General features: G+C 38.1%; 1 protein-coding gene across 13 annotated transcripts in view; it reads right to left on the bottom strand.

Annotated features, from left to right (window-relative positions):
* The window catches only part of tenm3 (teneurin transmembrane protein 3), a 709,086-nt gene that overhangs the window by 317,083 nt on the left and 367,237 nt on the right, over positions 1 to 24,766 (bottom strand). For 3 of the 13 annotated variants that reach the window (XM_023954860.2, XM_023954869.2, XM_023954872.2), the window contains exon 1: positions 8,281 to 8,976. The exons of 9 other annotated variants lie outside the window; for them this stretch is intronic. The gene's annotated coding sequence lies outside the window, so the exon portion shown is untranslated. Of the gene's footprint in view, positions 1 to 8,280; positions 8,977 to 24,766 lie in introns of those variants that run through there. One more of the 13 variants, XM_078946838.1, reaches the window with a different exon arrangement.

Below are 24,766 nucleotides of genomic sequence, written 5' to 3'. Positions count from 1 at the left end.
TTTTCCTTCCAGGAATACAGCTGTATTAGGGGTTAACCTATGACACATTTTTGACTGATGGGGGGGAAAGTTGGAGCCTCTTTATATGGAAAGAACATCCAAAATCCACACCTAATCGCAGCGGTTTGGACTTGAAACCAGGATGTTTTGGTTTTTACATCATCAATCCACTTTCATTATTTTATCTAATCAACTAATGATGTGGCACTGATTTAAATAGCAATACATGGTAATACACCAAATGTTAGCGGCTTCTGCAGCTTCAACCACATTGTTCTGAGTAGGGCTGCACGAAATGAGGAAAACTCGAGATATGTGATATTAAAGAACAATATTGCGATGACAATATAACTTGCATTACATGAACTAATAGTAAAACAACTAAATACACCATTTCAAATTTCACTGCAACAGTTTAATTTAAATAAGAGTCAGCATAACTTTTTCATCTTCTTCTTCTTAACCGTTTTATTCCCTTTCGGGGTCACGGGGTTGCCGGAGCCTATCCCGGCCACTTGGGCGTAGGCAAGGGAAGCCCTGGACTGGTCGCCAGTCTGTCGCAGGGTAGAATATCCTCAATCACACATCCATTCACTCTCACACTCACACCTATGGACAATTTAGAGTTGCCAATCAACCTATGTAGCATGTTTTTGGACGGTGGGAGGAAGCCGGAGATCCCGGAGAAAACCCACGCATGCACGGGGAGAACATGCAAACTCCACACAGAAAGGTCCCCCCAATGATGTCCCCCAGCCGGGACTTGAACCGGGGGCCTTCTTGCTGTGAGGCAAGAGCGCTAACCACTGCGCCACCGTGCAGCCCTCAACATAACTTAAATTATAATTATGACTATTGTCTACATAGGAGAGGAGCATCTAACATAAAAGGGCTCCATCCGATTGGTCAACGACGTGAACGGCTCCATCTGATTGGTCAAATGCATAAATGGATTTAGCTCCCATAAGATTGTTCAAGCACATTTAAGGAAAACAATTAATGGAAATTTTCTCCGACTTTTTGCGATATAGGTATTGCAAAGCTTGATATTGCGACAACAATAAATAAGCAATTTAAGAAAAAAACTTCCTGGTTGAATGAAAGTCAAGATAAAAACACAATAAATCACAATAAATTGCAATAAATTTGTGATTTATTGTGCAGTCTCAGTTGTGAGCAGAAATACTTAATATGCTGCTTTTGCAGCACTTTGTCTCAGCTATCAAAATGATTCTTTTCTCTTCAGTTCTTTGTTCACCTCTAAGTGTTTTTGTGCGTTTGAAAAGACTGGAAAAGGTTGAGAGGACTCGTGGCTTCTGATGAAGCAAATGCCTCATTGCCAATAACTCTGTGTAAGCATCCGCCGAGCCAAAGTGAGAACTCTTTGTCCCTCTGAGACAAAGGCAAACAAGGGCAGAAAAATGATCAAATATTTCAGAATGTATTCGTTTCTTCTCGAACAGGCATCTCAACTCCACGACAAGCGGTAGCATTTTCTATAAACCATAACAAAAAAATGTTTGTACCTTTAGTCATTTAAATGCATTAAGACTGAATCTTGAAATAAGTTATAGGAGGGCAGCTTCATATAAAGAAAGAATTCAGAGTAACTAACAACCAGATAAAGATGTAGCAGTTCTGAAATCCATCGAATAATAGGAGGAATAAGCTGGTAGACAAGCGTTAAGCTGTGTAACCACAGATGAAATCAAGTTGGACTTGAACAGATTCCAAAGAAGATTCTTCTGCTTTGGTAAGAGAGAAAACAAAAAAACCTGAAAAGTTCTGAGGGGAAAACAAAATGATGATTATGTTCAAAATTTCCCCTGAGCATCCCACACACCTTTCTTTATCAGGTTTAGGGAATTCAAGGAGGGATTTTAGTCATTTTTCAAATAATTCCGTTCACCATAACTGTATGAATCTGAAACAATGAAATAAAGTGTTTGTTAGTCAAAAGAAAACTTAAAAAAACTCTTAAAGAATTTACACTTTCAGCTAGGCACATGTAGATATATTTACTATAGATCTTTAAAGTATAATCATAATCTAAGTGTTTAACGTGACAAAAATGTATATGATGGGATGATTTCTTATGATTTTTATTGTTATTAAATATTTCTGGATTTAAACCAATTGTGATTTTTCTCAGTCTGATAAAAAAGAAGAAAAAAAAAAACAAAATCTGCTTCTGCTGGAGGTTTTTTTTTTTGGTTTTACTGGCTCAGCCTCTTTCAGCTTTAAATATTTTTCTCAAAAGTCAAAACTCAATCTGTTTTTTTTTTTTCATGTCCTTTTTTTCCCCTGAACATTCTGCTAAAACGAGCAGTGTCTTTAAAAAAAAAAAAACAAAAAAACAAAAAGTATTTCTTTACCTCCTTATGTTTATCTGGTGCTCTGTGGCAGCCGGAGTTCCGGTGCCTAAAGTTTTACCACAAAAAGCCTGAACATCATCAGTTCCCCTTCCTGACTGCACTGAGAGTTTTCAGTAAAATAAAGATAAAGATCGGGTTTTACTAGACCATATGGACAAATGATGAAAAGTCCAACTCTACCAGCAGAACAGCTAAATCAGTAATAAATGATGCCCATCGCTGAGTTCATCCAGTTTTTAACATTTTCATTGTGATGCAAACAGAAAACCACGGAGAGCGTTATCTAATCAGTGAAAGGAGACAGAAGAGTTGGTCAAAGGAAGTCACTGATGATTGAAAAGTGTTTATTTATAGTATTCCAAACTTTTTCAGCTGTCTGATAACTTTATAAAACACCAGAATACATTTTTAGCATTCATTTTTTTTGTTTATATAGGTATGAAACAGAAGATTAAGAAAATGTGTAGCTTTAAAAAGCTGCAAGAAATGAACAACTTCTAATAAACAATAGTTTCAGAGAATGACATGAAGTCACTTTATTTTTCAATAAACACAATTTTTAAAAGATTAGCTGAGGAAAAAGGTCACACAACACTGAAACAATATGACTAATGAATTTTTCAGTACCTAATCGATCCACTAGGAGGAACCTCACACTCTTTACCTCAATGCCAAATAAATTAACATGTTTGCTGCCTTTCCTGCCTTTAAAGGGAGAATTGAGTTCCTGCTTTTATGGATCTGCAACACGCAGCCCCAAAAATCTATTCAGCAACACATACATGTGCGTTTATATCTCTTGTGTTTGTCAAGTTTAACTTTTGCTTGTGTGGCCAAAAAGCAAACAAAAGAACGTTTTTTTGACTTAACTGCTTTAGTTTTTTTTTCCCACTGGGAAAGTGTTTCTTGCACCACATGATCAAATCGCTCATTATTCTTTTAAAAACACCTCCAATTTATTTAATATGTACCTTGCTTTTATTTTAATTGCCATTACATCTAATATTGTTCAACCTATAAAGAATAAATTGTAAACTACTGTGCTGAGCTGGAAATGCTTCCAATTAAATGATGCTAAATCAAAGCCATCCATTATCTCAGGTTCACATATTTAAGATAATAAAACACTTCAAACAAATGACATAATTACTTTAAAAAAATGAATGAAATGGTCCTGCACTCATATATGTATATTCATTGTTTAACGTGTATCATAAATAGTTAGAATCAGAAATCTGACAGATCATTTAAACATGACAGAAGCAGACGTGTTTGCTGAGCTGAACTGTGAGCTTCAGTTCAATTTTATTAAGCTTAAAAAGGCAAACTATTCATTTAAAAATGGGTGAAAACACAGACGACAAGAACATTTAACAGTAATTGACAATGAACCTCTATCTTTTGGAAGATGGCACAAAAAAGAAAGCACTACAGAAAGTAATGATCTTTATTGCTCTATTAAACCTTGACTTGACTTGTTTTTTATTGAAAAATACTTGCTGCTTAATTGCAATGATAAATAAACATTTGTTAGAGTTCTATGAATATCCTTTATGTTTTTCTTCACTTATTTTGATCTTTTCCTTCAAGACTTTTGGTTAAAAAAAAAACACATCTATTTTCAAGGTTAGCTGTTCTAAAAAAATATGGATCCACAGAACGGATGAAATGAGACAAAAAATGGAAACCTATTCAAGCGCTTGTTTTTGCCGTATAGTTAATCATGAAAAACTAGCTTTACTGACTCGCTGTGCACCAAGAACCACCACCGTGTGCTGAGAATGAAAAAAAAATAATGACGACGACAGTTAGAGGCAGGGATGCACAGATTACTCAGCTGGTGACAGGAAATGGGTGATTTTCAGCTTGACCAGCCGTTCATGCAGGAAGGATTTTTTTTTTTTTTTCCCAGCAAAGTGAACACAACATGTCAATAACATGGCCACTAACGCTTAACCTTAAGCACAGCCTTCTCTTTTTTTTGTGTGTGTGGAAGTTTTTACTAAAGCCAGGAGACCCAGACAAGGCACCTTTTGATAGAAATTGAAAATATTTTCTTAAAAATATTTAGAAAATACAAGAAAGTGTGCATAGGTTGGACAAAATCCTTTGTTCTTCTGATCTGTTGCTATATTAAACATAGTGCTCCTTGCATAATTCAATCCAATTTGCATGCTTAAAACCAAACATGATTTGGAAGTAGAAACTCTGCAAAACAATGTTTTTTTTTATGTGATTCTTGTCATTGTCTTACCATCACGGTCAACTCAAACCGGACTTTTAGCAACATTTTAGTTGACTTTTAAAGCAGTAACAATCAGGCATGGGTCATTTGTGTGATTTTATTTTGTTTTTGTTTAAAAAGGGGGGAAGAAATTCTACAAACTTCCATAACTACAGACAATAAAACTAAACATATAACATGTTTCAAGCTTTAATGAGAAAAATCTACATTGCGTAATTAATTACATAATTTGCATTACATTTTTTTCAAATATGTATGTATTAAAGGTTACAAAAGTCCTAAATAGTTCCAAAAATATTAAGTTAAACTGAGTTGGGTTTCTCTCAAAGTGTAAGTGAGGTTTGAGGTTTTTTGATGTGAACTCTAACGGAACTTGGAAACCCCAACACGTTTATCGCCGGTCTTTCACATGCAGAGAGGGCCTCTGCTTGACTTTTGACATGCAGCTTGCTGATGCACTGAATATTTTAAAAGCTGTAGAGCAGGTTTTGTCTAATGATCAGTGGACGCTCCAAACACGAGTTTCAGGCACACCTGCACCGAATGCATCAACATGAAAAATGCACCTTGGAATTTACTGCGTCACAATATGTCACGTGACTTATTGCAGCCCAAAAGACATAAAGTGAGCTAACAAAAATGTACCTGATTTATGTTTTTGGAGGTCCCTAAATTATAAGGAAACTGAGACGGGCCGTTTCACAGGAGTTTTTAAAGGAAATTTAACCCCAAACCACAACATACACTGATCGCTGATCATTCTCATGCACACACACACACACAGAAGTTAATTTTCTGTCCGAGGGATTTCATGGTGACTATATATATGTATATATATATATATATATATATATATATATATATATATATATTTATGCTTTTTGTGTCAATTTTCCTGTTAGTTCCAACTGGTCAGAAATGACTCCACAAAAAATCAGAATGAGACTAAAACACAAGAACACACATGTATAACCTAATTTAATAGAACACAGTTCGTTGATTTTACCATTCAAAAAAATGTATTCTTTAGTCTTGGTGACGGTTATTTTAAATTTTATATTCATATTTAAATGCTTCTACATTTCATGATCTTTCTCCTTTCTACACAGTAAATCTACATTTCTGTAAAAATAATCACAACTTTAATTAGTTTTCTGCTTCTATAAAAATATTTAACATTATCCCGCATGAAAGCAAGTCCAGTCATAAAAGAATTTTAAAAAACAATATTTTGGCTGTTTTTTCCTATTGTAGAAGTGCAGAATCTGTGATGCTGTTCTGGGAATCCTCAGAAAATGTCATGTGTGGGTAGGACCGCCTGCAAGTGTTAGCATTGTGGTTTGGAGCAGGATTAAGGAAAAGGTCCAGCAAAGGGGTTTAGCCTTCAGCGAATGGAAAACGTTCAAGGGTTTAGTCCACACTGACATCTAAAGGCATAAACTGTGGATTACAACTAACTGCTTTTTGTCTCAGCGTTGTCAGAAGGTCTTCTAAAATAAAAATAAAAAGTTCAAACTCAGACACAGATTCTTGACGTTTTTTTTAATTTATTTTTCTTCCAGATATAATAAAGTTTTAATTGCTTGCATAAAATTGGTGGCTTAAACCTCTTTCCTCAATTTTTATGGGTTTTTCGTTTAACTGTGTTCTTAAATGAACAGGTTTGCTGTAATAACATTAAGAAAAAGCATCAGAATGCTGCATATTTTTTACTATATGAACAGTCCTTCCATTGTAAAGAACAACGTTCAATTCTTGCTGAAACTGACTGTTTAAATTCCAAAAAAGGTCTGCTAAAATAAAAATGACGGTTCTTTGCCGAGTTTCATCCAGACATTTTTTTTAAATAGAGCAAACATTCAAAAGCTTTAAAAGACATGAAATACAAATTTCATTTTTAAATTACATTCAGAAAAATCTAATTGTATTAAAAATTATAATTACACAGAAAACATATGCATTTTTGTATTAGGAAAATGCTCCAAAGTTGTTAATTTTGAGATTTTCGCTCAAAAGCTATAGAACAAGTTTTGTTCACTAAAACAATTTTTCATAAATGAGCATCTACTGTATCTGTCCTTCGTTGCCTTTAGCAATATACAAGCCACAGACCTTCACTGCTCTTTTATTGGTAAAATAACAAAATAATCTGTTGAAAGAAGTAATTTGACCTAGAAATTTAAAACTCCTGTGATCCAGCGCAACATAATAGGATTTTTTTAATTAAATATATCATTACACAGCAGCTACTTCAACATTAAGGTCGACTATGTGCTTTTATTTTATCCTTATTAGAAGTATTATCTGTTCACAACATAACTCAAACATGTAGGAGGATAAATGTACAAAAAATCATATGGCTAGTATGTTTTTACACACATTTAATTTAATTTCTATGACTTTCTATAGTTTTTTTTAACCGTTTGAGGTTTTCTAACCTAATCCAAAGCGACATATATAAAACAATTTTAACTAAAAACTGAATGAAGAACATAGACCGAGGCAGATTTAACCATATCTTGTGATAATATTTCTGTACCGGATAAGCAGCTCTACTTTTGCGCCTCTGAAATCACGGTGAAAGACTAGAGACGATGACCTTCCTGTCAAAGGAGGTACAACGCCTTATGCATTCCCACGAAAGCATTAAAAAAAAATCACAAACTACACTGACGAGGACACGAGACATTTGGATGAATCCTGTGGCTTCAGAGTAAGAAAGCAGAAATTCATGCAGGGGAAAAATCATAAAATGTCAAACAACAAATGTTGAAACTCTTTTCATTTGCTTTTTCCACACATTTCTCTGGTATTTACAGGTCAAGCAAATGGCTCTTCATTTTCCCCCAAACTTTTTCCAAAGCTGACAGCACAGGAATTTTTCTAATATTTGTTATAAGCTGCTTCAGCTGCAGTTCACCTGAAGATACAACAAATACAGAAACTGAAATGGAACGTGTTTCCAACTAAAGAGAAATATGTATGCCTGGAAGACCTTGGTTTGTTTTTTGAATATTTTTTCACTTAAACCTTCTATTTGTTTTCTGTCACTACAGTTTCTGTTATTAATAATAAAAACTGGTAAAAAAAAAGTACTTTAAAAAACCCTTACATTTCTTCCTGTTTGATCTAAGGTGAATACAACTTTGCCTCTCAGATTTTCTTTTCTTTTTTACATTGAAAATGAACCCAAGAAGGTTGGAGGAGATGAGAACGCTACGTTCTCCATTCAGAAAAAAATGACGCACGAATGGATGAAACTCCGCATTGAGTGACACTATTGGCTTTTTCTCGTTTTCCCCAAACATTTTATTTAGTTATTTACTCGGTATACAGCAATTTAACCAATCCAACGAAAGATCAGCCCAAGCTAAGAAACAAATTATAATATTAAAAATGAGAAGTTTTAGAGGATTTTCTACTGTATCACAATAGTCCAGAGAAGAAACAAATTCAAATGCAGTGTGCGCATGTCTAAAGAGCTCATCATTTCTATTATAATAGGGATTATTTGATCAATAAGAGGATGTTCAAGTGAAGGATTTGTTTCGAACACAAACCGTCAGATGTTTTCTTCCACAGCTGATGTGCGTCAATCTAAAAACACATTTCTCCTGGTTTTCTTCCTCCTCCACGCGCTGTTTTTGCGCGCGCTCTTACCTGTCGTAGTTTGTAGAGGGAGGGGGAGTCCTCCTCTCCCGTTTACGAACGCGGCAGCCTGCGCTTTTCTTCCACTTTTTAATAAAAAGAAATCCTCCGCTTCTTCAGCTTTCCGGCATTTCTCTGCGGTCAAACAGCTGGAAGTGCAGACCGAGCGCCGTGCCGCTGTCAGCCCGAGGATGAAGGTCCAGAAAGCGCCGCGCGCTTCGGGAACAAAGTGCTGAGCGCGGATCAAGCGGTGGTTTTCTCCAGCTGGGAAACTACAGCAGACTTAATCAAAGCTTCGTGCGCACGCCATCCATCTTTCGGTCTGAGAACAGAGAACCGGAGAAGCATGTTCCGGTCCGTTGCGCCGCCAGTCTGTTGCGCAGAGTTGTGGGGAAACGACGCGAAACAACGGTGCGTCCCGCGCGGCTGCTCCTCCAGTGTGAGTCGGGGCGCGCTCATCTCCTCCCGGCAAACGACGAGCGAGTGAGCGGCGGAATACTGGGGATCCCCTGCTGCGTCCAATCCTGACGGTGTGCAGCCCCGCGCGTGCGCGCCGCGCGCGTGTGCGCACCCAGGACCGGGAGGGACTGTGGCATCTGGGGGGGAGGGGGGGGGGGGGGGGGGGGCACTCTGACTTTGAACTGCGTGCCCCGGCGGTGGCAAGTGACGGCGGCGGAGCAGCGGCAGAAACTCGGTTAATGAGGCGTTTGCGCGTGACGGTCCAGACACATTTATGAAAGTAATTCCAGGCTGTCAGCTGCGGACTGCGCGTTCAGCCCCACGCATAATTCTATACATACATTTATACTTGGTATGTACGAGCACAAAGGCACAGCACTATATCTCTAATGATTTAAATAAGTTAAAAATTTGGTTTAAAAACATAATTTTAAAAATAACAGGTTAAATAGCAACAAATATTTTTTTTAAATGTTCCTGCTGTTATTTGATTTGGCTAAATCGTTTAAAGAAGAGTAAAGGAGTGAAGAGTACGGTTTTTATTCTTACGTGTCAGCTGATTATTTTTATTATTCTTAAGTATTTTTCCCTTTATACCTTAATCTCCCAATTGACGGAATCCTCATTCTAGATGTTTAATTACATGGTTTTAAAGATGCAATCACATAAAACATGTTTTTTTCTACAAAACAAAGAGGAAGTACAGATCTTTTCTGTATTTCTTTTTTTCATTATAGTGCAAATAGTGCAATAGGCAACCGTTACTTCTCAATTATTTAACCATTAACTTGGATAAAGACTTTTTTTTCCTGTCCCTTAAATAAATAACATTATCAGAGCAGACCAAATGCTTGGTTTGAGGATAAAAAATTATGTCCTTATTTTCATTTTATTTTTAACTCATTTGCTGTAACAAAGCAGGAAACCTGGGGGGGCACCTTTGTGCCACCAAAGCAAAACCTAAGTTAAACTGCTGGACTGAGGCACTATAGACAGAGGAATTTCTGTTGCTAAAATATTTCAAAATGTGCATACAAAAAGGCTAATCTGCTTTAAAAAAATAAATTAACATTTCATGACACTTGCACTAGCTCTAAATAAAATGTAAAAAATGTACATTGAGATGATGATTATTTTTTAAATTTCTTTAGTCTCCCTTTTTTTTTTTTTTTTGTAAAGTTCAGCTTCATTTTTGTGGCTTTGGGAGGTGTGTAAATGTTAAAACCAATGCTTGCCCGTCTTCCCAGCATTGGTGTACACATCACCCAACAAAACAAAACCAGTTCCTAATGCAACACAATCAATACATATGAGCTTAACACTGCCGTTGCACCTCAAACTCCCTTAGCCCACTAGATTAGTCATTTGTGTAACAGGGATGTGTTTTTCAATGAAAAGCAAAAGAAAAAAAAGGAAATAAGGAGATACTAATATTAAACATATAAAGAGTAGCTAAATTTTGAAATAGAATTTTTATTTTTGACGCTGAATCGTATCTAAGAAAACGGTACCACTCTCCTCCTTCAAATTTCAAATAAATCAATCCTTGAACAAAGGCACAAAATCTTGTTGATAGTTGTCAACTGTGTAATTTTGTAACTAATTGGTTAACTTTAGCAGTCTATCCTAACAAAACAAGACTTAAAAGCTGAATTTTTCCGCAAATAGTTTTTTTCAGCATCCCTGTTTTTTTATTTAATCCATGGGCTTCATGGATTTAGGATCATGGATTCCATGGAATCCAAATTTCTGTGATCTAAAAATTTCCCAGAACTCTCTGGAAAAAACTAGTGTGAATCAAAGCTAACTCGCTTGGCAAATACAGACCACAATGCATTGCACTTGAGCAATTGTTGAGTTAATAAAAAAAAAAAAAAAAAACTTCAAGTTTAATCATCAGAACAGAGTGGATTTAATAATAAAATTCATAAAATGTTCATATTTAATATTTTTTCACTTTGGCAAATGAGTGACATCATATTTTGGTGTTTAAAAATAAAAAATCTTTGAGCCTGTGTCCAAATTACATTAGAATCCTGCAAGAGGACCTGGCTGCAGACAACATCCAGAACAGGAAGTCCTCAGCTGGAACAGGAAGTCCCCCCATATTGTTCTTACAAAAACTTTATTTCAACCTGAGATCCACACAGTTAAGGTTTTTTTGTCTTAAGCCTTAAATATAGTTTTTATTTTATTTAAATTTCTCAACATTTTTGGGTAAGTGTTTAGGGTTAGGGTGCATAGTATAATTTTTGCTTTCAGCCAGTGATGTCAGGCGCCATCTTGTCTGCAGCCAGGTCCCTCTCAAATCCAGGGCACTGGACAGTCCTACACAATTTAGACTAGGATCTGTAGTCTATATTAGCTTCCATCTTCTCTACAGGATATGGCTTTGGAGTTTATGACAGATCATTTGTACTTCATGGACCAATATTGCATAGCTGTTTTTTTTCTTTTTTTTCTCAAACCATATCAAAAAAAGTTTTAAATCAGTGTCAAAAGTTTTTTCTGCAGACTTGCATATTGCATTATTTGCATTCGTCCGCATTATCTTATTTATTTATTCCAAACTTGGCTGACATCTGCTTTACTGAGTTGTAAAGATTTAGAAGGGGATGGAACAAAATCAGTTTGAAAAGCCCCAACCCAAATCCAGGACATATTTCAGTGCTGTTAGTTCACAGTTTCAAGTAGTGTACTCTCTACAATAAAATGTCTACAGCATACACAGTTTTCCAAAGAAATATGTTGTATTAGCAAAGGAATCTTGTTATGTAGACATTTACTGTGTTGCTATTGGTCAAATTAATTTCATTTTTGAAGTCTTACAAAGTCCTTGGTCAGTAATTGAACTGCAAATCTTTAAAGGGTGGTCACAGTCTGCAAACATCCCTGTTCCTGAGCCATGTTCATAACGGATTCCTCCCATTTTCCTTTTATTTTCACATATGCCCTCAGTCACAACTGCTCATTTTTCTGCTCTCATTCATAAAGGGTTAGGGTTACAGTAGGATTTGTAGGACACACAGACTCCTGCCTGTCTGTCTCCAGTTGGGTGAAGAAGTACTGGGAGAGAAAGACCTGTTCCAGATGGTGCCATTGTGGATTCTGCATCTCCAACTGGAGCACCTATGTGACTTTCCACAAAAACTTGATGACAATGTAAAGTCTCTTATGCCTAAAATGAACAAGACAAAGATATGAGAATTTAAAAAAAAAAAAAAATTTTTACAGATAGATTTGGAAATGCAACACAGAACATGTGAGAAAACTCACAATCCTCAGCGCTGCACTAATTTGTTGCCTCTTAGAACCACAGCATCAGGACCAGTCATGGAGGAAAACTAAACAAAGTGATTAAGCATGTACAGTACGCTACTGTTTGACAAAACATGTCTTTTGGTTTGATGAAGCATTTAATAATATTACAGAAATATATTTTGTGTCATAGTAACCAGTCAGGAGTTAGAAAGTTAACAAAAAATACGAGACACACAATTGAAGCCTAAAAAAAGGTCAACTGCTCATGTTTTCTGAGATCAAGAGAAGCTACTCTTTAAGCCTATTAACACTGCTGACTACTTTTGTACTAAAAAATTGAAGAATATAAGCCCAACTTTCAGATTTAAATAACATGGTCCACCAAAAAAGGGATGCAAAGTAACAACCAAGATGGATTTAGACTGACATGATATCACCTGACACCCAGAATAATCCTGTTTTCTCTGTTTAAATACGAATTCTTACCTTAACTTTAGCATCCCAACACGTGTTAGTAGATGGAAACCATGAGGCAACCACTGACATACCCAAGTTTGACTTGCTGACACAATGACATACCACATCTGGGGACACTTCCACAGAAAAAAGAAATCATGCAGATTTATTCATCCTTTGGGTGAAAAGAAAGAGAACCCCAAGGAAAGAAAAGTAGAGGGCAAGAGTGGAGTGCGAATCACAACACAGCACTAGCAATGGCATAAAAGTCTGAATGAAAAGTGAAGCCCAAATAATGAAACGGCAAAAAACAAACAAACCAACTGAAAGACAGGAAAAAAAAGTCAGGCTATTGTCAAGACTTTTGGACAGAGAGGAGCTGTCTGTTGAAAAAAACCCAGGGAGTGATTTTATGAGTGCGCGTGCACCTACACATACGCACAAACAGGCGTGTATGTGTGGTGTAACCTAAAGCATTCAAGCAAAACCCCACTGCGTTCGTCTGTCAGGCCAGTGAGCACTTGGGAGGGAAACAGTTGAGTTGTTAAGTACTTTCAATTCCAAATGTTACCCAACAGACACTCGGAGGTTGAAGATTTGCCATTGTGTCAGTCATCTTTAACGTGGCTTCCCCTGACCTCACCGAGCCCACGTTATCCGCTCCTCTGGCTCTTGAGCTACAGGAACAGTTGTCTGTCAACTGTAAGGCTGATGGTTCAATTTCTGCCCCAGGCAGCCCATGGCTGCATCTTCAGCAGCTCCACATTTGGATTAGAATCCACAGAAATGATACAAAGCCATTAAAAAAAATCCACGCCACAACAAAGACAAACGCTGAATCTGCATTTTTACATTTAGCATGACTAGAGAGGCACAGTGTAACAATGGGAGGGGGGGGGTGTCAAAGGACAGAGAAATTTTTTTTTCTCTTTAAAATTTTATCAGAGAACATTTGACTCCGAATCCAATATTAGTCCTTTTTCTGGAACACATCAGAGATGTTAGAGTCCCACTCCAACAAAAATTGAGTTTTTTGGTGTTTTCACATGTTCTTGTTGCATTTTCCTACCATGGAGGACATCTATTAAGAAAATTAAGATTAAAACTAAAATTCTGCATAATTCTTTATTCAAATCGTTGTAAATCAGGAGCAGACAAAAAAATGCTGTTTAATAGAGCTTGTAGGACTGACATAGGTGCTACAAACTGAAGGCCACAATGTCCCTGCTCTCCTCCATTCCGATGGATCCACTTGTAAACAAATAGATCAATGTACGTCTAGCTGGCATCTGCGAAGGAGGGTCTAAGGGCAGGGACGTCAAGTTTAGTTTAGTCTGTTTAGTTTAGTTTAGCAACAAGCTTTTGACTTATAAGACTTTATTTTCTTTATGATTCATGTTTATTACACAATTACTGGTGTGAAGCCCATTGAGACCACTATTGTTTTAAATATTGGGCTTTATAAATAAAATTGAATTGACTCAAAGCTGTACGGCTGGGTAGCTCTTATATTGCTTACCATTTTTGTTGCACCACTAGGTTAGGTTGGGGTTTTGATGGGCTGTAAGCTAGAAGAAGAGCATGTAAACAAAGGGATGATGAGAGGTCAGGGCAGGCTTACTAGGTGCCAGCTGTCCAGCTCACAACTTAGACATAAATTGTAGATTGATTCCTGCTACTCAGCAGAAACTATATTCCGAAAAACTGCAGCTTTAAAAAAGAAAATCTGGTTATAAATGGCAAAATCATGATTAAAAAACAACTAGGAACGCTTTTACAACAGACCAAAAGACGATTGGAGTGGGACTTTGAACAGATCACAAATTAAAAATAGAAAACAAAAGATCGAATATACGAATAAATTTACATTTTTACTGTGACTGCATTTAAACAAAAGCGTGTTGAAATAAATTAGATTTTCTCTCCAAAAGCTGCAACATAGAGACCTTGAGCCTGTCAGTGGAGTAAGATGGTGTCCTCAGCTTTAGATGGATGCAGGATTTTAGACACTGGTTGCTTTGGCTTAATGCAATTTTTGAACAAAGTGTTCAGTGGGTGGCAATGTGGCACCGGTAATCCTGCCTGCTGCCCTTGCCACCCTCCTCAGGCCCTGTCTCTGTGTGACATAAGAGCTCTCATACCTCAGAGAAATGTCATTGGTCAGCACACACACACACACCATTACCCTTGTAAAATGTGAAAAGAATGGACAGATTGAGGTGGGCCTGCTTAACCTTTCTCAGGAATTGAAGCTGCTGGTGAGTCCTTTTCACCAGAGAGGAGGTGTGCAGGGACCCAGGTCAGATTACTGGCCACATGAATCCCTTGGAACTTGCAGCACTCTACATCAGCTCCACTGATGACGAATGGAGCAATCATGGGTCACTTCCTTCTGAAATCAAACACCGTCTCCTTTGTTTTCTTGAGATCCAAGATGAGATTGTCGCGTTTGCATCAGACTGTGAAAAAAGCCCCACATGGTCTTTGCAAACCCTTTTTCTGATGCTTCAGATCAGACCCTCCACTGTGGTGTCATCTGTCTACTTTTTGATCTGGGGGATATTCCACATTATGTGACAGAGGTATAGGTTAGACTTTGTAAACATAGGATCAGAACTAGGGGGGTCAGAATTTATGACAATGAGATTCCTAGTTGATATTGGTTCGTTATGAAGGATCTGATTGGATTCGATTCACTGACTTAAAAAGGATCCATGGCATCTTTAGCCAAAGATTCAACTACAGTATTTTCATGACTACAGGGTGCACTTAAAAGTCTTACATTTTCTCCAAAAAGGACGGAGCGCCCTATGGTGCGGTGCAACAAGTCTAGAAGATGCAGCAGAATTTCCGTGGAAACAAGGCGAGGTGGCCCGTGTTGGAAGAACGACTCGAGCGATGGCTCAACGATCAGAGAACAGCTGGGGGAAGTCTCTCTGCAGTCACCGTTTGACTGAGGCCAGTAATGCTTGCAGAGGAAATGAAAATTGAACATTTTCAAGGAGGTCTGTCGTGTTGCTTTTGTTTTATAAAACTCTGTCATCTTTCCATCTGGGCAGGGACTACGGTGGCTTAGCAACTTCCAACGTATTACAATGAAAGACTTTCCATCTTCTGCTCCTTTTACTACGTCTTAGTCTTTTACTAAGACTGGGAGGCAGCGCTGGGTAAGTAATGCCACAGTTTTTGAATGGATTGTATGCTTGGGCTAACGTGTCTGCTTGCACTGTTCTTCAAGCTTTCGCAAAAGCCGGCATCATTCATGAGGAGCCGCATGACAAAGAAATGGACTCTGACAATGACGACAGGGAATCTGGCGTGTTCCACAGAAATTTAGCCCAGCTGTTCATTTAAGATACAGAAGATGAGGACTTTGATGGATATTTGGGTGCTGATTGATGATGGAAAAAATGAAAAATAAATCACAACCAACTCAGTTTTGCTCCCGCTGCCTTTTTTAAAACACACACTAGCATGCATGTTTCACAGGTATGTTTTAACGTGCGCGTGCCTTAAAACCCGGTGCGCCTTTTGTTTGTGTTAATATAGAAAAAGCAACCATAACTGAAACTGCGCCCCATAATCCAGTGCGCCCTATGGTCGTGAATATACGGTAGAGACTCAGAGTTAAATACCTGGGTACCGAACAGTGCCGGAGGAAGTTTTCCAGATTACTTGTATTTCTTGCAAGACAATCAAGTTTAAATTAAATTTGTAAACAAACAAGCAAGTAAACAAAAATGAATAGCAAATCTCACGAATCTTGCTCCAGGCTTTTTCCTGCACAGCTCTATTCCAATATGGAGGACTTGGTATCATACAATTCCGTCCAGGTAAAAACCGTTATTTATCCTTCATGATCAATTTTCAAATGGTTGGCACTTCCATGAATTAAAAGAGACGCCATCCATGCATAACCACCAAATCAGAGTCCCTGATTGGTCAAAGTTCTACTGGTTTCACGCTTTTTGCACGTAGAGTCCTGATATAAAAACTAGCGTAGCAACACGAGAACACGATCGAGTTTTGAATGCAGAAGACCATTAAGTGCATATACGCGTGTTTACAAACACTTTTCTTTAGAAGTGGCCACATGAACGTGTGTTGCTGAGGCCAGTGTGAGTGTGGCAAAAGGAGGCCTTGAACATTTATTGCTGCCATCATGTGTGTGTTTTTGCTGTGATGGTCGTTTTTACGTTATATAAAATAAACCCATCGGACCTTAATCCAAATGATATTTTTCAAGATCGATTATAATCGATTTATTTCATTTTGAAATGATTTTACAATCCTATAGGCTGATTTGATTAATAACTTGCTTCTGATGGATTGATCTGGTTGCATCATAAGAATTTAAATGAATTAAGTCTATTTTAATCGTTACACCCCTAGTCAGAACTCATCCTACATTTTTACCTTTTCTACAGGAACTGAGGCCTCAGAGAGAGGATTAAAAATCCTGTGTGTTCTATGTGCTCAAGTTTGTTTACCAATGATGCAATGTTTTAGATGCCAACATCAACCAACAGCATCTTTACATGGATCTTCAATTTTATGACATATCATGTACAGTAGAGGTGCAATCTATGTCAGTGCCACTAGTGGATTTTTATTGAAAGTAGTGAATAAAAACAACAGATTTTTTTTTCTTAGGGTCTTTTTGGCTTCTCAAGCTGAGATATGTGACATTGGTGTGAAATGGCTTTCATTTCAGGCGTGTTACATACTACAAACCCGCAAAAACATTAGTTGGTGCAGAACCTTCGTATTGTTGTGACTGGGATGAAGGACAGGGCTGTAATCTGGAACAAATTAAATTTCCTTCCACAACTTTCTGGCATTTTGGAAGTGTCAAAAGTACTTTTATTTTGTCTACAAACTCTGGATGAACTACAATTTTTTTTTTCTTCACACTGACATCTTTTATATATTCCTGAATGTGGCCTGAGACTGGCTTTGAATGCTTAGTGTTTCTGATCTGATATTTCATTGCTGCCTCTCTAAAAACAATGTACCACAGCTTTCTCTGCCCAGTTCCTGCTCTGCTATTTGAGTGTCTCAGTGCTGGTCAGCGGGGATCTGTATTCTGACGTTAACATCAAATTGCTGTCGACACATGTCCCAAAGTGAGGGCTTTGTGTTGCACCTCGGATATTGGAGGGCATGTGACCCACCACGCTAGTGCCTCTGGTTGCAAAATCCAAATGCTGATAAAAGTCAGGTAAAACCTTCAAGTTAGCCTGGAGGAAATCCCCACCAGCAATGATTACTCCCTGCAGGAGGCAGGTTGCAGATTCCCAATGGAGGAAACTGAAGGCCACGTTTGTGTTTTCATCAGGTTGTGTAGAAAGGGGACTGAGCACTATATAAAGAAAGTAAAGGCAGTTTTTTTTATTTTATTTTATACTTTTGACTCACTTTTTATATAAATATGTGCTCAATAAAAACATTTAAAATAATTAATTTTAATGTAAAATTGTCATGGAAGAACCACAAATCAGGCTTATAAAGCTGTTATATGTGTCCTCTGAAGTGTAGCCTCTGTACTCTTTCATTATTGCTAATGTTTCAAACAATACTTTTAACTTCTAAATATCTCAAATAAATTGCAATGAAGATAAAAATACAAATGTATGTCTCACTGTTGGAACTCTTTTCTCTTTTCTACCATCAAAATATGTTTTTGCTCCCATTGTTTTACATTAGCATGTTCCATCTGGTGTACTTTCCAGTTGAAAAGACTTTTCAAAGCTGTGCTTTTAAACTCCAAGGTTTTGGCATGCCATTTGTATTTTCTTGGCTAGTTCAAAGACAAAAAGTTAATTCTATTGTTGAGACATTGTCGTGTTATGTTTAGTTTTGGGGCCTGATAGTCATTTCACCACACAGGGTATCCAAACTATCCCTGGGCCCCGTCAGCTGTATTACATTTTAAAGAAACCATGATCCAAATGTGACACCAAGCAAAATTTTATCTTCATTCAACAATACAGTATTGTTCTAGAATAATTCAATTTATTTTTCAAATTTTTTTTTTTTTTCAAAAAACATTGATTTTTTGCTTTTGGCCTCTGTCTGTAACTCTTTAAACTAAAAAAGTGAGGTTGTACAGTGTTGCATGTAGAAAGAGGAAACACACATGTATACACAGTGCTCAGTTTCAGGTTTAAGTGGTTAGGTGGCTCAAAGGAATGCTCTGCACACATGCACACATTCCCAGCGACAGATCACTTTACCAATGGCTACGCTACATGTTAAGTGCCAGATGAACCTGACTAGACTTGCCCTTAGGGGGTCTTAAATTTGTTTTGTTAGTTAGGTTTTGGTGTGTTTCTGTGGTTCAAGCATGGAGGTCGTGGAGTGTCTGCCTTGTCTCCGTCTTTGGTTACTTGTTTTATCAGTTGTTTTAATGGTCCAAGGTGAAGTTGGATTATCTTTACTTAACAATGGCTTTACGCTTAACAAATGTGGAATGGAATCATCTGTTTCATATAGGGGGAATGCAGAGTATTCCCCGAGGACAGGTCACTGAGCACACCATTATAAGCTATTTCTTTATTGCAACAAAGGTCCTGGGAAATGTGAAAAAAAGTGTCATCTAGCTTGTGAAACTGTTTGTTTTAATGATAATACTTTGGAAAAAGATCAACATAGCCATATTGATTATGTGTAAGGTACTTTGAGGCATGGCACACAAGCTATTTATTGTTTGTTCTCTATTGATTTCAGCTCAAGTGCATGAATCAGATATTGGTGGATATGAAAAGTATCTCTTTGCTGTGGTTAAGGCTGGTGCCATGCATTTTAGAAGTAATTAATACCAACAAATAAAAAATATAATCTTTCACTTTGACATTTACCAAATGAAAAGACAGACAAATGTCTTTTAACTTGGAGTGCCCACAGGAGACCTTGAGGTTTTATGACAATTATGACTGGAGGGTGTATGCTAATAGAAAAGTTGTCGGATTTTTGAGGTTCCCCCCCACACACATCCCCAAACCCCAAACAATGTTTGACCAAAACCAGAACCACATTTTTCTTATTCAATATTTTTTTTCTCACACGACTCACTGAATCAGTGTGACTTTGGCCACCACCTTCCCATTAGGTGCTTCAACTGCCCCCTTTAGTGCAGTCTGCATCAAAGTGTTCATTTAGATAATGAACTGATTCACTTTCCCCAAGAAACTCTTCAAACAGCTTTCATTTCCAACATGTTGTTCAGACATGCTGGGATTTTTGCAGCAGTTCCTGTTTTTCGGAACCAAATGACGGCTTTCATGTCATCCACATCTGTGCTGCTGCCATCCAAACTTTATGAATTGTGTCACACATTCAGTATATTACAAAAATATAAATCTATCCACCCATAACTTTTGTACTTTTTCATTGAAGATTATAAAGATAAAAACATGACTTTGTCGTTGTCAGATTAATAAAAGATTTCTTTTTCTTTTACACACCCGGCTACAAGCATTGTGACATTCTTGCTGAGGATCACCGTCAAGTGACGCGCGTTTAGCACACGGTGTTCACTCTGGACTTTCGCTACCCGATACTAGTGCATGTCCGCCACTTACATTTGGAAGATGCTTGGTGTGAAATGTCGAAGCAGTGCAAACCTGGGGAATCTTGGTTCTTTCTTTCACAGCTCTATTCTGATAAATAAAAGACTTGATGGAATTCTGGCTGGGAAGAAACTGCAATTATTAATTTCTCCTCCATGACCAATTTTCAAACGGTTGGCACATCCTTAAATTCAAATGGCCACCAAACATACGTCACTACCAAATATGAGTCCCTGATTGGTCAAAGTTCCACCTGGTTAAACTTTCAACAAGCGTTCGATGGCCGCACGTTTTTTACTTAGAGCCTGAAAACAGTTTTAGAAACTCGCATAGCGGCGTGTGAACACAGGGATTTTGAACAGGAATTTCCATATGCTTACATAGACTTTTCAGCGGAAGTTGAGGATAGAACACGCATTGCAGAGGGCTGTGTCAACGTAGCTTCAGATCCGTACGAATGCCGCAGATGTTTGGGTTGTCGGAGCCCGTGGAGGATCATGAAGAGGAGCAGCGTCATCTTAAAGTAAGCGCAGCTATGTCTTGCAGCTATGCAGCCACTTCAAAGGATGTCATGAAAATGGAACGTACCATTGTCGTGCGTGTGGTAAGTGTATTGTGAAGTATTTGTAAAGGTCATGTAAGCCACACGCACTTATGACGGATGAGTGATGCTGTCGTAGGTTGCCCTAACACCCTACATAAGACATAAGTGAGGTGGGCACTGGCTCCTTACAGACTGGCAGGGTGTGAAGGTGATATGTAAGTGACTGTAGGACATCCATAGGATGCCTGTCTAAACTATCCTCTGATCGTCTAGTTTTCTCTTTTCCTACAGGTTGCGGTGTTCAGGTTTCAGGGTTTGAAAAACTGTGTCCATTTTTCACCTGTAGGTGGCCCGTATCTACCTGTGAGGAGAGTTGTGACAAAGGCATTGCTCTTGTGCCTTTGCAAATTCTGTCAGCACCGAATAACATTTTACAGTTCTATGCTAGCCGATGTGGAATAGGACAAGCAGCTGTTCAAACTGCAAACACAAATGGGAGAGGATTCATATGAGGATATTGATGTGAAAAAGCAACTATTATTCAGCAAATAAGGCAGACTGGATACACAGGATGTATCCAGTTCCATAAATCCAAGAGAGTCATGTTTTTTCCTGTCTGTCATTCACTTAGTCCCTTATCCATTAGGGAAAAAGGGACAGGCTGAGCTTTAAGGACAAGCTTCGTGTAGAATCACTGCTCATCCATACAAAAGAAAACAGTTGAGGTGGTTTAGGCATTTGTAGGGATCTGTTCAGGGCAATTTATGGTGGAATTTTCAAAATTGACGCTAGAGAGAACATTTTTATTGTCACCGTGCAAATACAATGTGCTGTGCAAGCTGCTATTTGCTAAGGTAAAAAGCTTTAGTACTGCACCAATGACAATTTCTGGTTTTCTTTCTTGCTCATAACCTGTGCTTATTTGTGGATTTATGCACATCATTTTATGACAGTAACATGTGATGTGTTGCTCATTCTAGATGCACATAAAATGAATTTTTCTGTGGCACTAGAATTTTTTGTTTTACTGTAAATAAAAGAACTAAACTCATAAAATACCTATAAACAAATAAAGGAAAACTGGCACATGTAGCAAAATAGATTCTTCTGTCAAAACAAAATAACGTGTAAACCCAAAATGAAACACGAATAAGCCTTTTGCAAATACAGAGCTCTGGTTGGTTGAAAATTTTTGGAAAATGCCAACAAATGGTTCTATGGTTATCTTCCCATCTATAAGTATAAAACAAGGTCACACATGTTTGACTAATTCTACACATTTTGTACCTGAATATTATTAAAGAAACCAGGGCAAGATCCATACATAACAAGACACCTATAAAGCTGAGCGAAAATAAAGAAATAAAATCAATTCAACAACAACAATAAATAAGTGGATGGGGGGAAAAAAGAAGCAATTATGCCTTATGGGGCGGAGTGCACACATCTCAAAACAAAACTACGGAAGCTGGGGAATCTGCACAAGGTACCGCTGACAGAGCACTTTCACAAGGAAAATAGGAATGGATAAGATACAGCCATTTACAAACACACTCACACACACACAAAACACACACACACACACACACACACACAGGGACATAAGAACTCATGAATTAAGTCTATTGTTTCCCAAAGCAGTTCATCTCAGGTGCACTGGTTTCTATCCTCAATATGGCAGAGACTGTTTCTTCACCTGCTGCCCCACTACACTGATGATCATCGATGAAATACTGCTAGCATAAAAAAAGAGTATCAGCCTAAATCACATAATAACATATATAAAAACAGTTCCTCGGACACTGAGCTGAAACTGTTGCAGCACAGACCCTGACGTCAAAGTACCTCTGAGGAAAACCAAAATGAACATGAAGACCCTAAAACTGAACCAAATGAACAAAAAAAATAAAGACTGTTTCCCACAGCTGTCTGTGGACAGAGTTTTCTAAATTTGTTTGCTAGCCTATGTATTTAACATTAGCGTCTCTTTAGCTCTGAGACAACAATCTCCATCTGCCATGATGTCTAAACGACAAATGGAGGCTGTACTTAGAAAATCGGAGTAAAACGATGCAGTAAACCTACCTAGAAAGAATTACATTTTTAGTTTAATTTCAGAAACATTTTTCATCATTTAAACTGACTTTTCTAATGAAAAACAAACAAAAACACATTTGATATTGTGAACAAGTTTGGGAGTTACAGGTATTGTCAGTACACCAATGCAGCTAATGCTTCTAGCGTGGCTAACGTGTAGTGTGTCACAAACAAGTTTTAGGCTATGTCCGAATTCTCACCCTACTTCCTAACTACTGAAAAACTATCTAGTGCGGGGCTATGTAGTGCCCTGGTTATGAAAAGCAATTCGGACACCATGCTCACTACTTTTTGGTTTTTAAGCGGGGAACATGACATCACCGATTTCACAAAGTGAAAAACGAATCGATTTGAGCGTTTTACAATGACTATGAATCCACTGTGTTCTGAATATGAAAACGATGGTTTATTAAAGAAATACATTTTCTGCGCAAAAAGTGTTGAAACGCAATGCATTGTGGTCCATACTCGCCAATCTAGTGAGCATCGATGCACACTGGTTTTGTGAAGACTTCTGAGAATTTTGATTTTGGAATTGAAGATTCGGACAGTTCTGCAAAATGGTGAACACACTTGATAGTGCTCTATATAGGGAGCTATGAATTTAGACATAGCCCTAGAGTTACTGTGAACACAGTTAATTAAGTTTAAATCACAGGTGGACTTATCTCTGACTCTTGTCTCACTCTGTGTGCCTTAGAGTTCATTGGTCCTCATATGTGGCATAAGTTTTTATAATAGACCAGGGGTCTCAAACGTGCGGTCTGCGGGCTATTTGCGGCCCCCAAGATGATATTTTGCGGCCCCTGCCTTAATGTGAAAGTTTAATGTTAATGCGTCCCGCCAGTTTGTATGAATGACACTTTTTCAGTGTTGTGCGCGGAGCTGACAAACCAACCAATCACAGTGGGGCATATGACTCTTGGGGGCGTGACATTGACGGGGCTTGAAAGCAGGGGAACATTTAAGGCAGGACACCTGACAGCCCCCTCCCCGGACCACATTAAGGAGTTCCTTACTTTCCTTTTTAGAATGTATTTATTCGCTCGTAATTTTCTAAATACATGCAGTCAGTGCTGAAGTTTTTTCTGGAGGAGGGTTAAGGTTATGGTTACGGTTAGGCGCCACTGGCGGCTGCATACCAACCCCGACCAAACGGTTCTCGTGTATGGCTGTCACTGCAACCCACCGCTCCCACAGGAGATGGGCCAGCTGAGGAAAATAAATGTCCCACACCTACATGCGTGACAGCTAACGGGGCTTTAACATTAAACACGTGCGAGTGACAACATTTAGTCTTAGACACACTTAAAATACGTGTGGAAAATTCAACGATAGACGTGTTTGAGATGAACCAGCGCCTCGCCTGGATCGTTAGCGAGACCAGGCCGGGGGTGATGAAGTCGAATCTGCAGCGAGACTGAAGGAGAACAGGAAGTTGGAGTTGTCCTTAACATTTAATTTAGTTTTAATATGCCTCTCCCCCTTAGTATGATCTGTGTTATTATCCCTTTTATATTTATTTTAATGTTTTGTAATGTATGTAGCCCTTTTTATATCAATAGGTATTTTAAATGATTTCAATTGATCACTCAACTACAAAAACCGTCAGGACACGTTTACCATAATGCATTATTTTGTAGTCGATTGGCGGCTAGCGGTCAGCACGGTACTAAATTTCCAGCTGTTCCCGCCCCTTTCTGGTGATATTTTTGTGATGATTGACAGGTGATGTTGGAGCAAGAACAAAAATATGTCTCACACCAGGTGATCTGCGTAGCGTTTCGTCCACCTAGGTGATCTCAAACACGCTGATTGTGCATCTTGGCTGCACATATTTGGTGTCGCCAACATAAATTTCCATCCATTTTTGGAGCCTTTTCTGATCTCAGGTATCGGTAACGATTGCTCTGATCTACAGCGAACAGCACTCATTCTTTTAGGAACCACGGTTTGAATCCAGTATAAAAATATAGGAGTGGATGACAGGCTGCTCTACAATAACTTGTGACCGGGGTTTAAATGTGCAAAAAGTCATAAGAAAGAAAATTGGGAGCACATACTCTCTGACTTCTCCACCTTAAATTTCTATAAGTCCAAGTACAGTCCA

This window comes from Oryzias latipes, chromosome 1 (genome assembly GCF_053564925.1).
Source record: "Oryzias latipes strain Hd-rR chromosome 1, Olatipes_Hd-rR_3.1".
NCBI classification, from domain to species: domain Eukaryota; kingdom Metazoa; phylum Chordata; class Actinopteri; order Beloniformes; family Adrianichthyidae; genus Oryzias; species Oryzias latipes.
This window is presented reverse-complemented; position numbering and strand designations above follow the sequence as displayed.